General features: G+C 37.7%; 1 protein-coding gene across 2 annotated transcripts in view; it reads left to right on the forward strand.

Annotated features, from left to right (window-relative positions):
* The window catches only part of MSRB3 (methionine sulfoxide reductase B3), a 191553-nt gene that overhangs the window by 150215 nt on the left and 25812 nt on the right, over positions 1-15526 (forward strand). The window lies entirely within an intron of this gene.

Here is a 15526-nt window from a genome sequence, read left to right on the forward strand (position 1 = left end):
TCAGGGCCAGACAGTAGCTAGCAACCAGATGGACACCAGATGTACGTAGTCCCATCGTGTACATGGAAAGGAGGTCAGACCAAAGAGTAAATTACACGTGGAAGAAATGTTCCTTGGCCTAAAAGATTTGCCAAACACAGTGAAAGGTATACAGGGACAAATGTCCCCGATGAGGACAACTGGTAACACCTGCTCCCTCCTGTTTCCCTCAGTGAACTGGATTGCTGGCCTGGTAACAGAATTGTCCTCCAAGTCCCAGTTACCCTCACCAGAAACCTTGAAGGTCAAATTTCAGTAGTTCTGAAGTCGGTCTTCGCTTTACCCATCACATGCCGAACAAGACCTTGGCTGCACACTGCCATGCCCTCACACAGCCTGCAGACCTGGGCACTGTCACTGGGGTGTTTTGGGGCATTTCTAAATGTCATCACACTTCTGCTTCACTGATAGCACTTCTCAAAGGTTGTTGTATGAGGTTGATCGTTTTCCTCACTGAAAAAATATTCTTTGCTTTTTTCAAAAACTTATTTTATTTCATTTGATTTCTGCTGAAGGAAATCTTTCTCCGCATCTATGCTGCTTCCTTGACCAGAGTCTGCTTTTTGGCCTTTGCTTTTGTTTCTCGAAAAGATATTCTCTTGGATCCATGCACCACAGCCTAACAACAGATACACTCCACTTGTATCGCCCTGGTGCCTAGCTAGATGCAGCATCTCAGGCTTTTTGGGTTACCTTATCTGCAGGGAGAAACTTGATCATTTCCCTAGATTCTTTTCAGAGACTGGCATATTCTTTTGAAAATCTTCAGTAGTGAAGAATCTTTGCTCTTTGAGGTGCTTACTTTTTCTAAGTATGGTCAAATTAACCTTGTACAGTGTGTGGGGTCCACTCTTTCTCCTTTTTTGAAAATTGGGCAAATGGATTCTTACTGTCTACTGTGTACCCACACCTGTGAGCTGTACCTACACATCATTGTCAACATCTGACTTCAAGCTCTTGGCTCCATCCTCTGACTTTGGTCCTGCTTCTTTGGAATTGGCATTCCTACTGTGATCTTTCTATCCTGACTCTGGTATCATCTCTAGGATTTGGCCTTGATCTGCTCTTCTCACTCTGTTCTAGTATATTCTTTAGAACAATCTCTGCCCAGTATGCAGATAGCTTAAAATCTAGCCCACTATACAAATAGTTTAATGTCTGGTTGGGAAGATAAGCCTAACATAATAAAACAACAGACAGTAATTTAAAGTGTCATTGAGTAGGTTTCAGGTTGTATAATAGAGTTGTTAAGTGCCATAAACATTCAGAAATAGTGGAGAATAATTATAGAACGCTTCACGGAACATACAGGACTTCAACAAGGTATTAACAAATGGTTGAGATTTGGAGATGGCAAAATTCCAGTCAGGTGAAAGAGCATGAATGAAGGAAGAATGTGGTAATGAGCCTGGGCATATTGATGCAACCATAAAAATACTCCTTAGCATACTCCATCTTTTTGATAAATGAGATTGCAAATAGGGGGCTATGGGACAACAAATAGAACTGGGAAGTGATTTGGGCAGGGAGAGCCTTCTGTCTTGGAGGCCAATTAAATATTATCTAGATAGAAAAATTTCTAGATAGAAAATAGAAAACTCACTATTTTCTGTCAAAATTTCACCACCAAATTTTGATGGTGGCTGAGGAATGAAGAAGGGATGGAAATTAGAGATAGTAGTAGTCATAGTAGTTAATGACCAAGTAGATGTGGGAGTACAACAGGTGAGTTTTGAAAATCGGTAAATAAAACAATGGTGATGCCATCATCCGAGGCAGGAAAATGTATGTAAGTCAACATTCTGATTTGTTATTTCAATCCAGTTACTCTTGTTTTATAAGAGTTATAAGATAACTCTTTCTGACTCTTTGCAGTTTCCTGTTTAAAATTTTAGTTGTTTCTTCTTCATCTTTTCAAATCTATATTTTAAACTGTTTTTTGTATATTTCAGGACTATTTTGAGTTTACTCCTTCGCTTTCTCTTTGCCAGACTACATAATCCTAGGTACTCATTTCTTTAACCATTTGTATAGGCCATTTTAAAAAAACCTTTTTATTGTATCTGTGATTATCTTCTGAATCCTTTTCATTTATCCACATATCTCTCTGGATGTTAAATTCAGATTTGGTCATAATACTTCATTATAGTTACAGCCTGAGCAATATTGATTTTGAGTGAAAAATAGTACACCAAGTTTCCTAAAGTGTGTACACCTGTTTATTCATAGCGGTATAGTGTTACACTACACTGATGAGCCAGGTTCAGGTCGTCATGTTTCCTGGAAAGCACTTTGAAAGATTTTGGTAACATTTTGCGAAAGTTTCTAGGAAAGTGTTGATGGACTTCCAGGCAACATTCCTCCTCCTCTGAAAGGCAAACGTTTCTGATAAGAAAGCAGTTTATCAAGGTGGCAGTAAAAGATAAGGCAGGGTTAGTAACCCGAAGTCTGTGAAGTCCTGAAGTTTTAGTATATGCATTTGGATGAATAGTTTTCTGGAGGGGGTCCAGATATTTCATCCATTTTTCAATAATTCCCAATAACCTCAGGAAGTAGATTTTTTTTTTTATTTCAAATTACAGAATAAGAAAATGAGGCTCAGTGAAGTTATATTACTTGTCAGAGATTTCACAGATAGCAAATTGCAGAGCTGGGATTTGAACCTAGTTTTGTGTGTGTGTGTGTGTATGTGTGTGTGTGTGTGTGTGTGTGTAAACTAAACTTCAAATTCCATGCTTTTCCCACTTAATACATCCCACTTAATACATCCCACTTAATGCTTTTCCCACTTAATACATCCTATACAAATACATCCTATACATACAAATGATTCTATCCTATCACTTTGCTGTACACCTGAAACTAATACAATATTGTAAATCAACTATAGTTCAAGTGAAATAAAAAGATTCTGTTCTAGGAAAAGTCATGATAGTCAACCCAGAGAGGATTGAGAAGTTTCAAAACAGTGTCCATGGAATACTCAGGCATAGGTTTTAGATCAGGAGTTCTTAGCTTGGGGTCTTTGGATTGAATTTAGAGGGTCCATGAATTCGGATGGGAAAAAAATTCCATATTTATTTTCACTAACCACAATTTCTATCAATTATAAATGTAGGTAACAACCCACAGTAGTATTTGTGACTTTATCACCAATAGAAATCATAGATATTTTCATATCATATTAAGTTGTCAACAGATACCTCAAAATAACATTGATACTCATAAATTCTTTAAAATTATGGCAATTACCAGAGCCACGATTAGAGCTTGTTATTTAATGTGTTAATAAAAAGAGACATTTATTACTATATCATAAATTTGGGGCTTTTTTTTTCAGTGTTTGGATAACACTATTTATTTCTTCTTTCCATGTATTTCCTCTCATGCATTTAAAAACATTATCCTGAGTGGTCCGTAGGCTTCACCAGACCTCCAAAAAGCCCATGGAACAAAAAAAGTTTAAGAACTCTTGCTTTGAGTATTATATCATCATTTCATCATTTCCAAAGGTTTTCTTTTTTTAGTGCACTGAGCATGGGACATGAAGCTCAGGATTTCATACATATAATATTAGTTATTGAAAAGAACATTTACAAAAATCATAAATCATCTGGTGAATGTGGACTTTTGGCTTTCAGGAAATGTTTGTAACTTCTTACTATTTTCTTTCTTTTCATCACTAGTTATATTCTGTCGTAGACTCTCAACTTGACAACTCCCTGGGCTGCCCCAGAGAGTTTTGTTGCAGGAAGGGGAACATCTTCCAGGACCTGAGAGTTGGCTCTTGTCTAACACTTGGAAGTGAGTTGTCTGAGGCACACACGTGCTGACAAAGCAAGAGACTTTATTGGGAAGGTGCACACGGGCGGAGAGCAGCAGGGTAAGGGAACCTAGGACTGCTCTGCCATGTGGCTCGCAGTCTCGGGTTTTATGGTGATGGGATTAGTTTCTGGGTTGTCCCTGGCCAGTCGTTCTGACTCAGGGTCCTTCCTGGTGGCACACGCATTGCTCAGCCAAGATGGATTCCAGTGAGAAGGATTCTGGGAGGTTGGTAGGACATATGGACTGGCTTCTCCTCTCTCCTTTTGACCTTTCCCAAATTATTCTGGTTGGTGGTGGCTTGTTAGTTCCGTGTTCCTTACCAGGACCTCGTGTTGCAAGATAACTCGTGCAAATGGTTACTATGGTTCTGGGCCAGGGTGGGTGGTTTCAGTCAGTGGTTCCCCTAACAGTTTGGTGTAGTATTTAAGAGCAAGGACTTGGAGACAAACTTAGATTCACATGCCAGCTTCACCACTTAATAGTGCATGGTAAAGTGACCTTGTGGAAGATACATAATAATTTTTAAACCTCAGTCTCTCTACCTGTAAAATGGGAATAAATAGGGTTGCTGTGGGGTATATATAGGACAAGAAAGGTAAATCACTTAACACAGCATCTGACAAGTAATAGCAATAACATTCATTGAAGATAGTCCTGAATATGGCTTGCTACCCTTATACTCTCCATTCTAGCCTGTCTGAATCTCCTGAGCTAAATAGTGATGGGAATCTTGGGTACATGGAGGATTTCTCTTATTCTTATCCTCTTATTCCCTTAGCAACATCTGGCAGCTCATCTGCGTCTGTACTTACACCATCTGCAGGACTACCAGCTTCTGGATTACTTTAATAACAAGTCCTGAGCCCAAGTGAGCCAACAAAGAATAATAACAACACATGAAAGGGAATTCAGCACCCAGACAGGATCAATCAAAACAAATAGACACATATCTGATGAAATAGAACTTCTGGAGGAAACAGATGACAACTAAACCAAACAACAATAAAAAACAACTGTGATGACATTTGTTGCCTAATATCTTCATACTTTTTATTTAGGACAGAGTGACTCCCTCCCCAGGTGAATAGTAATTGATCTAAGCTAATCATAAAATTGAATTCCCCTTGTCAGTGATTGATTTCAGCTTGGACAGGTACCGTTCCTGATCACTTGCATCTCAGGGGAAATCTGATTGGAGGTTCCTGGTAAAAGTTTTCCTCACTGATAAAAAGAGAGACACTGGTTGAAGTGCTCCCATTTTCACTAATGCTATCATATCTGCCTGTGGTGTCTGGAATTGCTGCAGCCATTGTGTGACCGTGAGGGGAAACCTCACTGACATTGTAAAGGAGGGTAGAGAGGAAAACACCTTGGCCTTTATGAGGTAATTGTGCCACTTATTTGACCAACAAGGAACCACCTAAATATAAACTCTTGCCATGAGAATTAATAATTCCCTTATTTTTAAAGCCACTTTTATTTGTGTCATTTCTTTCTTGCAGTTGAAATATCCTATTTGATACAATTGAAGAAGTTCATGTCCAGCCCCTCAAAAAGTGGAGATTTGAATATATCATGATGTACCAACTAAACAGTTCAGTAAAAAGTGAATTGAAGGAAGCCACTGCTGAGACCCAAACTGGAAGAAATATCTAAAAGCACATAGTAAAAACATAAAGAGGTCTCTATCATGAAGGAAAAATTAAGAGACTTGGATGATAGCTTCAGGAGGCTTAACATGTAAATAATGTTTAAAAAAATTTTTTTTTATCATTTAAAGAAAGATTCAATTCTGTGAGGGGAAGGAAAATGTCTTTTTCCTCTATTCTAAGTTCTCAGCTGAGACTCCTATAACAAAAGACAGATTAACAAGAGAAAAACAAATTTATTTAATGTGTTTTACGTGACACAGAAGGCTTCACGTTGCCAAAATCTTGGCTGTCTGTGCACCAATGCCAAATAGAAATATAGAGACAGAGTTATGGAGGAAAAAGAAAGAGTGGCTTTATTTCTTTGCCAGGCAAAGAGGGAACACAGTAGGCTGGTGCCTCAAGAATTGCCCCCCTCCCCCCTGCACGGGGGAAGAGGGAGAGGTTATATAGTCAGGGTAGTGGTCAGAGGTATGAGATAAGGATCAAGGCAGCAACAGTCTTGCATCCTTCTTTCTTCTGCACAGTTTCAAAAGGGTGTTGCTGACAAGATTAGGGTGTGTGCAGGTTCTCAGGTGGTCTGGGTCTCCTAATCTTGATGAGCTTCTCTGTCCCTTTAATCTTGCTGGCTCTTCTAATCTTGATAAGATTCTCTGGTCCCTTTAATCTTGCCTCAGGTGGTTTCAAGGCTGCTCCTCCCTTGATTAGCAACTGTTTGAATCTGCCCTTTGGAACTCAGGGAAGGTCACGGAGGCTGCAGTCTTGCCTGCAGAAATGGGGGAACAAGAAGGTCTCTGTGGGCTTCCCTGGTGGCGCAGTGGTTGGGAGTCCGCCTGCCGAAGCAGGGGACACGGGTTCGTGCCCCGGTCCAGGAGTGATCCCACATACCGTGGAGCGGCTGGGCCCGTGAGCCATGGCCGCTGAGCCTTCACATCCGGAGCCTGTGCTCCGCAACGGGAGAGGCCGCAGCAGTGAAAGGCCCATGTACAGCAAAAAAAAAAAAAAAAAAAAAAAAGGCCTCCGTGCCCAGGAGGGCACAGGGCCCTGCTCGGCATCATTCCTAAGGAGACAAAGACCCAGAAAAGCAGTTCAACTTGAATGTTTTCACACCAGGTTTGATGAAGAGTGGAGAGTCTTGGAAAAATGTGATAGGACAAAAAAAGGATATGAGTCCAGTGTAGTAAATTGGGGGAAACAGCAAGGCCTGTTCATTTTGATTCCTTTCATTCTTTTCCGGGTCTTGGAGTTAAGGATATTCCATTTTTTCTAGGTTTAGGGTGGGCACTTCTCACGTGAAGGTTTTATTCAGACAGGAAGTGGGCAGGGCACAACCTTTAAAAGAATGACATAGCCTTTGAGGACACAACATAAACTGGTTAGAACCAACTACGTCCAAGATGGTGGACAAGTTGACTTCCAGTAGACCTTGAGCCTCTTATACTCTCATTGTAATACATCAGCATCTAAATGACACACCCACAGGCACCATGACAGTTCCGAGGCCAACCATAAAAGGCCAAAAAGTGGGTGTTGACCCAATTCCTGGAAATCTCCACCCCTTCTCCAAAATAGTTGGAATAATCCTCCCACTCATTAGCCTATGAAATTACCCAGCCCATAAAAACCAACCATCCCATATTTCGGGGTCTTTCACCTTCTGAGATGGCCCACACTCTGTGGAGTGCGTTTCTCCCAAAGCCACTCTCTCTTTCTGAGACAGACCTCATTCTGTCTATGGAATGTGTATCTCTCTAAATAAACCTGCTGTCACTTTACTGTGGCTCACTCTTGAATTCTTTCCTGCACGAAGCCAAGAAACCACACTTGTCAGCCTGTCCCAGGGACTCGCCTGAGGCCTGGGACGTGACCATCCTCTTGCACCCCACTTTTCCCTGCAACGTTATGACCTGCTTCAGGAGAAGGTCATAGCATTTCTCAAATTCCTTCAGCTTAAAATATTCAATATGCCAAGGTGCCACATTTTGAGGTAGCACATCCTGTACTCCATCACCTGCAGATTAAACAGGCTTACCAAATTCCATGTAGGACTAATGAGAAAGCATAGGCACCAAAAGCCTTGCTTGATGCTTCAGGGATAAAGGGAAAATTTTATAAGCTTCCCAATTTACAATAGAAGTGTCAGATTAGCCTTAGATTTCTCAACCCTGGAACCTAGAAGATGGTAGGATAACCTGTTTAGAAGGGGAGGGAAGGCAGAGAGAAGGAAAGTGAAAGTTTTCTAAAGGCTTTATATCACGTGAGTGGGAGGAAGGGGAAGCAGGAAAGGGAGGCTATAGCATCTTGATAAGGAAAATAATGGGTCTTTGTGGAGGAAATTGTATCTTGTATATAGTATATTGTTGATAGTAGATAATTCTGTTTGTGAACACAGAGAAAGAGAGAGTGACTTAATAAGGGGAAAAAATGGCTAAATAGGAATTTGATCTAAACAGCAGAAGCAAGGGGGAAAACACAACAAAAAATAAATAGTAAATGCAAAGAAAGATGAAACTAGATAGTTATGTTACTTGTTAAATCAAATATGCATAGACTGAATTCCCCCCATTAAAAGGGAATTCCCTGGCAGTCCAGTGGTTAGGACTTGGCGCTTTCATTGCTGGGCTTGGGTTCAGTCCCTGGCCTGGGAACTAAGATCCTTCAAGCCGCATGGGGCGGCCAAAAAACGAAAAGCTTGACCATAAAAAGATTGTCAAGAAGATACTAGATCAAAGCAAACAAAAAGGAAAGTAGAGATGGCCATATTACTATCAAAGTAAGAATTTAAACTAAAAATCACAAAAGGATAAAGAGGCAAATTATATGATAATAAAAGAGTATAGGGCAATCATAAACCTGTAGGTATAAAATAACATAGCTAAATATATAAACAAGAATCTTAGAAATGAAAGAAAACAATTTAAAAATACAGAGTTATAGTGGATAACTTCACTATGTCTCTTTCAGATTGAGACATGTGAGTAGTGAAAACTAAGTAAGGAGATAGATTAACCAAATAATGTAATCAATAAACTATTTAGTAGATATGTAAAGTATCTTTTAAATTTTAAAAATCCCTCAAATAAAAAATATAATTTTGTATTTTCATGGAACATTAAATAGATCATTTACTTGACCATAAAGAAAATATTAATAAATTTTAGAAAGCAGTGACTTTTACGGCCATATGTTTAAGATAATCCAGTGAAATTAGAAATAAATATCTAATTCTATGTGATACTATGAACATTATACTTAGGGGAAAATTTATAACCTTGAATGCCTTCATTATTAAAGAAAAAAAAGATGAAAAATAAAGGAATTTTATAAAAGGAACAATAAAAATCCTAGGAAGACAGAACAAAGATAAAAGCTGAAATTAATGCAATAGAAAAAATTAAACAATTATAGAAAAAATAAATTCAAAGTTCATTTTTTTGAAAGACAAAAAAATAAGATTAGTTTATAATCTATAATGAACCTGTTTAAGGAAAAAAAGCCCAAGCAGTAATGTTTATGAGAAAGAAAACCTTAAGTGATACTTGCCTTTCCTGATATAAGAACATGCTCTAAAGCCACCATAATAAAATTATATTTGCATATAAATAGACAAGTACATCAGTGGAACAGACTTGAGAATCTATAAATAGATATCAGTTAGACATGGTATTTCAACTTAGTCAAGAATGGACAATTTAAAAATTGTTGATGGCCCAGTTGCTCTTCTATTTGGAAGAAAATAAAATTGAAATATTATCCCATATTCTGAAAGAAATTACAGACTGATTAAGATCTAAATGCAAAACAAAAAAATAATCCTACAGGAAGTATAGGATGCCATACGTATAGTCTAGAGGCAGAGAGCTCTTGTTAACCAAGGCCAGGATCCCAGAAAGTGCAAAAGAAAGGATTAGACATATTTGACTGACAAAATCATAGACACAGTCAATACAGAAGCAATAGATATGGAAGGATAATTACGATGCAAAGGCCTGAATTAATATCTGCAATATACAAAGAACTGTTACCAATTGTGAAGAAAAACAACAGCAACAAATAACCCTATAGAAGAAAAGGGCAAAAAATATGAAGATACAAGTCCCAGAAAAGCAGATAGCCAACAAACATTAAGAGCTGTCTATCTTGCAGAGAGTCAGTGAAATACAAATTTTGCTTAAATGAGCTACTGGCAATAATTTATTGGAAATGTTTAAAAGCTGCAACACCTGTTGTTGATGGAGGTTTTGGAGAAAAGAGTATTCAACTGTCTTTATTATGGAAAGCCATCTAGAACTACCTTCTAAACACAAAAATACATTTACCCTTTGACCTAGCAGTCTTATCCCTAAGAATCTATCCCATTAGAAGAAAAAGTCTACCAGATGTAGTAGCATATGTGCAAGGTTGTTATTGTGGTATATTTCATAGAGGAAAAACAATTGGAAACAAAGTCATTCTTGTAATTTGGCAGATGGTTGCAAAGTGGAATATTATGCAGCTGCTAGAACACTTATGTTTATGTGTATGTAGATACTTATGATTTTGTAAGGCTATAAGAACATGGACAAAAATGCAGAAGAACCCTTATTAGATTGTTAATGTAGGTTTCCTTGTAGGATGAGGAAGGGGGCCAAGAAAATAGGGGAAAAAAGGTTGCACTCAAAGTATGTAGGGTATATTCACATTTATGCATTTGTATATGGTTAATAAATATGTGTATGATATATTTAAAAGTAATAGGAGCTAAGCAGCAAGGCATTAAAAGAGTAATAACATTAAGATATCTTGGAGGCCAGAAACCCAGAGCAATACCTGGAACTGAGCAAAGAGTTGAGATTGAGAGGTAAAAATTATTTGTGTCGAGAGCCATTACAAATAAAAATGCACAAAAATAAGAACTATTAATTATCAGAGAGCTATTATACTGGCTCTTGATTTGCACCTCAAGTCAGAGTAGATGAATTTTTTAAATCTTTTGTATAGCACCAGACCTTGGTGAAATTTCCCAAGGGAGTTTTCTAATACGGGAAGTGTAGTTCAAATTTATTTTTACCTAGCCTTTAAGACCATGATTTTGGCGATTATTTAATAATACATGGTTTAGACTTTAATAGTACATGGTTGAGTGCTTTATGTGTATGGATGCTTACTACACCTTCTAAAATATTTTATGTTACCGAAATGGGCAAAAAATCAAAGAAATTATGTAGGTACTCTGGTATAGTGACATAAGAAATAATAAACGCTTGAGAGGTGATCTTTGTCAAAAATGTCTGAAATATATACATTGATTTATTGTGATATCGTTTTCACAATTTCTGTTAATACTTTCTTCATCTTCAATTTGGTTCACTTATTCAACAAATATTTATGTAGTGCCTGCTCCGTACTAAGTAGCCAACTCTTGCACCTGCACCTTGCATCACTTACGACTGGTTTAGTGAGGTAGGACTTAAATATTACTGCACAACTGGCAGAATGATACATCACCCTATAGCTCATGCAATATACACTATGGATGTGCTTGGATCTTTATGGAATTTTACTCATTTGTTTTTTGGTCATGATGGTCCAGTGCCAAATTAAAATATGTGTGCGGTACCATATCCTCTTCAGTCGAATTCATTTATCTGAAGTCCAGCTTTCTTCATGTGATGACATCTAACTTTTTAATGCGTTAAGCCTGTCAGTGGTCAGAATCAAAGCCACTGAAGCTTTCGAGTTGCAAGGCCACTTGTACCCATAGCTCTTGCTTGATACAGGACCTTGGCTCCATGGACTGTATTAGTTTCAGCTTTCTGAGGTACTCAAAGTGCTGTTGATATGAGGGATGTTAGGTGGGTTACCTTCATAGAGGTCCCTAGAATGTAGGTAGCAGTTTGGAATGGGGAGAAAACTGTCAGCCAGGTGCCAAAATCTTCAGTAAACATTAGTAAGTGACCTAGAGATTCTATAACTAAATCTATAATAAAGATTTTTGTAACTGTGTATTTTAAAACCAAAGCAATATTTTTAAATTCCAGATTTCCAGAGTAACAAGAATATATATAGAAGGTTCATTCAAAGCATGCCAGGCATCCTTCTAGGAGCTTTGAATGCACTGGGAACAAAACAGTTATCTCCACCCACAGGGAGCTTACATTTTAGTTGGCAGAATACAGACAAGAAACAAACAAACCCAAAAAACATTATAAACAGTCAGTTATAGCATATTGGAGCATAATTAAATATATGAAAAGGAAGAGCTAAGTAATGGGGATTGGGTGTTGGCAAAATATTTCCTTAAAGGATTTTTTTTTGAATTGTATTTTATTATTTTATACAGCAGGTTCTTATTACTTATCTGTTTTATACATATTAGTGTATATATGTCAATCCCAATCTCCCAATTCATCACACCACCACCACCCCCATCCCTCGCCGCTTTCCCTCCTTGGTGTCCATATGTTTGTTCTCTACATCTGTGTCTCTATTTCTGCCCTGCAAGCCGGTTCCTTAAAGGATTTTTAAAAGAATGAATAGTTATCAGAGTATGCCTTGATTTGATGTAGTTTGCTTCATGTCTTTCTGATGTAGTTTATTTAAAAATTTTAATATATTAGGGAATGTACAGTGTTTGATAATTTGCTTCAATTTTGCCATGTGTCTGCTACAAAGGGAAAAACATCTTTTGTCATGTAAACAACTCTAAGTAATCATTTTGGTCTAGATTATTTGTGCTTAGTAGCTTTTTTGAGCAATCTGTTTCAAAATACTTTTTCAAGATGGGTTGTCAGAAATTTAAATTGTAGTAGGTGAACTAAGTTTTGACATGTCATAAAAAGGTGATGCAGTAAAGGATCATAGATTTATGAAAACAAGGAAATATTTTATTTCATATTGTGGGTACTAAAAGTTTATAATAGAATAAAGATCTAAAGCCTATTCAGAAGTTTAGAGAGAGTTTAGTTAGAGAAAAATATCAGGAGAAAATTTAGAAAAAAAAAAGAATTTCAAGACTCAACTCCCTCTTAGAAATAATCTTCCATTTTTATCAGGCACATATATATTTGAGAGGAAGTATTCTGAAATTTTTGATAGGTGCCCAACTAAAGACTGTGAGTGATAGTTTGACAGTCCCAAAAGATGCTATGTAGTGAATAGACCCAATTCAGGACTGCAGTTGAATGGAACATTATGTCACTTTTAGTCTGGATTGCATGTCACTGAGAATAAAATCTGTATTTCTTTGAATTTCCCCATTCTGTATCCCTCCTGGAATTTTTAAGGTCAACTTAAGCACAGTAAATAATCTTCACTCAGCAAGCAACCCAAATCACTATCTTCCTGTTCGATGTAGCCAGTAAATTCTAAGCAAACTCTAAACTCTTTGTGAGGCTTCCTAATGGATGCCTCACTGGACTGAAGAGCTTTTGGAAGCAAAATAAAATAATTATCTAAAGTTGAATGTTTTTGGATCAAGGTTACTAGGTCAACACTAAGTTTAAAACCAGTTTGAGAGACATTTTTTAACGGCACTTAGAAATTATGGCTAAAGGTCAGGCTGCTACATGTGATGTTGTTCAGATCCTTTGATGCTAAAGGTCTACAACTGACTTATGTGTAAGATATATTTTTAAAAATATTAACTGTGATTTAAAGTAGCAAGAGACTGTTCAGGCCAGGGAAAATAAAGTCCCTCTCCCCGGTTTTTTGGTTGAAGCAGTTTGAGTTCAGTAATTTTATTGAACCTGAAAAAAATTAACAGCTGCCTCCACAAAGGGAAACAGGGAAGCTTTCCTCTGTCAATTCCTGCTTAGGAGTTTATGAGATATTTTGAGACTGTAAGAAAACTGTGGATGAAATCCACACCAATTAGAGATCTTGTGTGTTTGGAACCATTTAAAAATGCTGTGCAGGGCTCAAAGGAATTAGTAAAGAAAGCCTGCTGCAGTGCAGCTACATTATTAATCTCCAAAGAGAATAGATACCAGATGTTCACACTGCCCAAAGGACACCTCAGTGTTCTTGACAGTTTTTAGTCATGTTGTCCTTTCACAAATGCAAATGCCTGAAATCCTTATGGGTGACAAGGCTATGTGGCTTCTACTTATGAAATTATTAATAATCAGTTTGAATAACTGTGCTATTTTTGATAGGCAGGAAAATAATCATATATATTAAATCTGATATTTGTAAAAAATTGCCTAAAGCAAAATAGTAAATTCTTCATCTACTTTTTTTTTTTTTTTGATCAGCCTAGTGATAGGCAGGTCCAAACTAAGTGATCATCTTTTAATTCAGTCCAATTTTGTTGTTAAATAATGAATTATGTTATGATATTTTCTTTATTAATTCATTCAACAAATATTTCCATGAGCTAGGTGTTGAGGATATAATAGTAAAGAAAGCAATCATGGTCACATGGAACTTAGTAAAAGAAGCAGACGTTAATCAGAAACTACCCACATAAATAAATAATCACAAACCATGATACATGCTTTGAAGAAAAAGTACTGGGTGCTGTGAACATGTTTGACAGTAGAACCTGACCTAGAATTAAAGCTCTGGATTCATTTATTCATCCATGTTTAGTGAGCACCTACTTTGGGCCAAAAAGCAGGCCAGATTGCCATGGTCATTCAAAACTTAAACTCATCACTCTCCATTTGGTAGACCAAAAGATATTAGGAACAAAACAACAACAAACAACTTAAAAGTAAACTAAAGATAAAAAAGATTCTAGGGATGGAATCTTATTTTAGTCTTCTGGTCTTTCTTCAAATATAGCTTCTATACGGTAAGCTAAGGAGCATTTGAGTAATGCTTAAGATTTTTTAGCATGTCTAAGTATTTTTCATATCACTCATTTTATTGCAAAAACTCCATTAGAAAAGTAATAGTGTAACATTTTAAACACTTGAGAAAACAGAAAGGTGGGATCGGTAGGAGGGATCCCCCGCAGAACCCAAATATTTTAACATAAACATCATTATGCTGTCCGCTAGCCATCAACCTGGCTTACCTTCCTTCCCTGCCAGGCTTTGTAAAGAGCAAGTCTTTGTTCACTCTCTCCACTTCACATAATGCTCCTCAACCCAACAGAGTTCCGCTTCTGTCATCATCACATTGAAAAGCCTCTTCCTAAAGTTCCTCAGACCTCCTAATTGTTGAATTCAGCAATGTCTTCTCAGATTTTACTTGACTTTTTCTTTCTGTAGATTATGTCACTGCTGTCTGCCTGCCAAACTTAAAGAGTTTTCTCTCTATTATCTGACCCTGTCCTGGTTCCCTTGTCCTCTTCCTATTTCTTGGAACGCCCTCTTCTATTTTCCTTTGCCGACTCATTCTTCAGCTCACCTTTCAAATGCCCGTCTGATTCTCCACTGCCTTCTACCGATGCTCATCCATAACCTTGCTGCCTTCTGTGTTCTGCTGACTTTCACATCTGTATCTTTAGCTAGGGTCTCACTTCTGAGCCCACATAGCTCTCTGCCTCCTAGATAGTTCCACACTAGACTGATTTTGTTATTTTCCCTGAAAACACGTATGACGAGCATGATCCAGCTGGTCATACAAGCTGGACACCTTAGTCATAGTCTCACCCTGCCCTTCCCCTTTGCTCCCCCACAGGTACCACAGTCACCACAACCTGAATTATGCTCTCTTAATCTCTCTACAGTCTTTCCCCTGCTCCACAATCCCACTGCAGTCGTCTTCATTTACAACTTCGAAACTTCTGTTCCTGTACATAGGCTTCATCTGATAGACCTGCTTTCATCCGCCCTCTTATCCCTCACCCTCCAGCCTGCTTCCAGAGCCATCTTCCTAAAACACAAATCTGATCATGTTACTAGTCTGCTTAAAAGCCTTTAGGTGATTCCCCCATCATCATGCCATTCAAAATATCCGTGGCAACAGTGCCACTGCCATTTAGAGCTACTGGGTTACTTGACAACAAGATAGAAAAGCAAGGTGACTAGTAACCAAAATAAAATCAATGCTTGACTAGTACATTGTGCTTAAATTTTATTCGC

This window comes from Monodon monoceros, unplaced genomic scaffold (assembly GCF_005190385.1).
Source record: "Monodon monoceros isolate NGI ecotype Baffin Bay Population unplaced genomic scaffold, NGI_Narwhal_1 Super_Scaffold_6, whole genome shotgun sequence".
NCBI lineage: Eukaryota > Metazoa > Chordata > Mammalia > Artiodactyla > Monodontidae > Monodon > Monodon monoceros.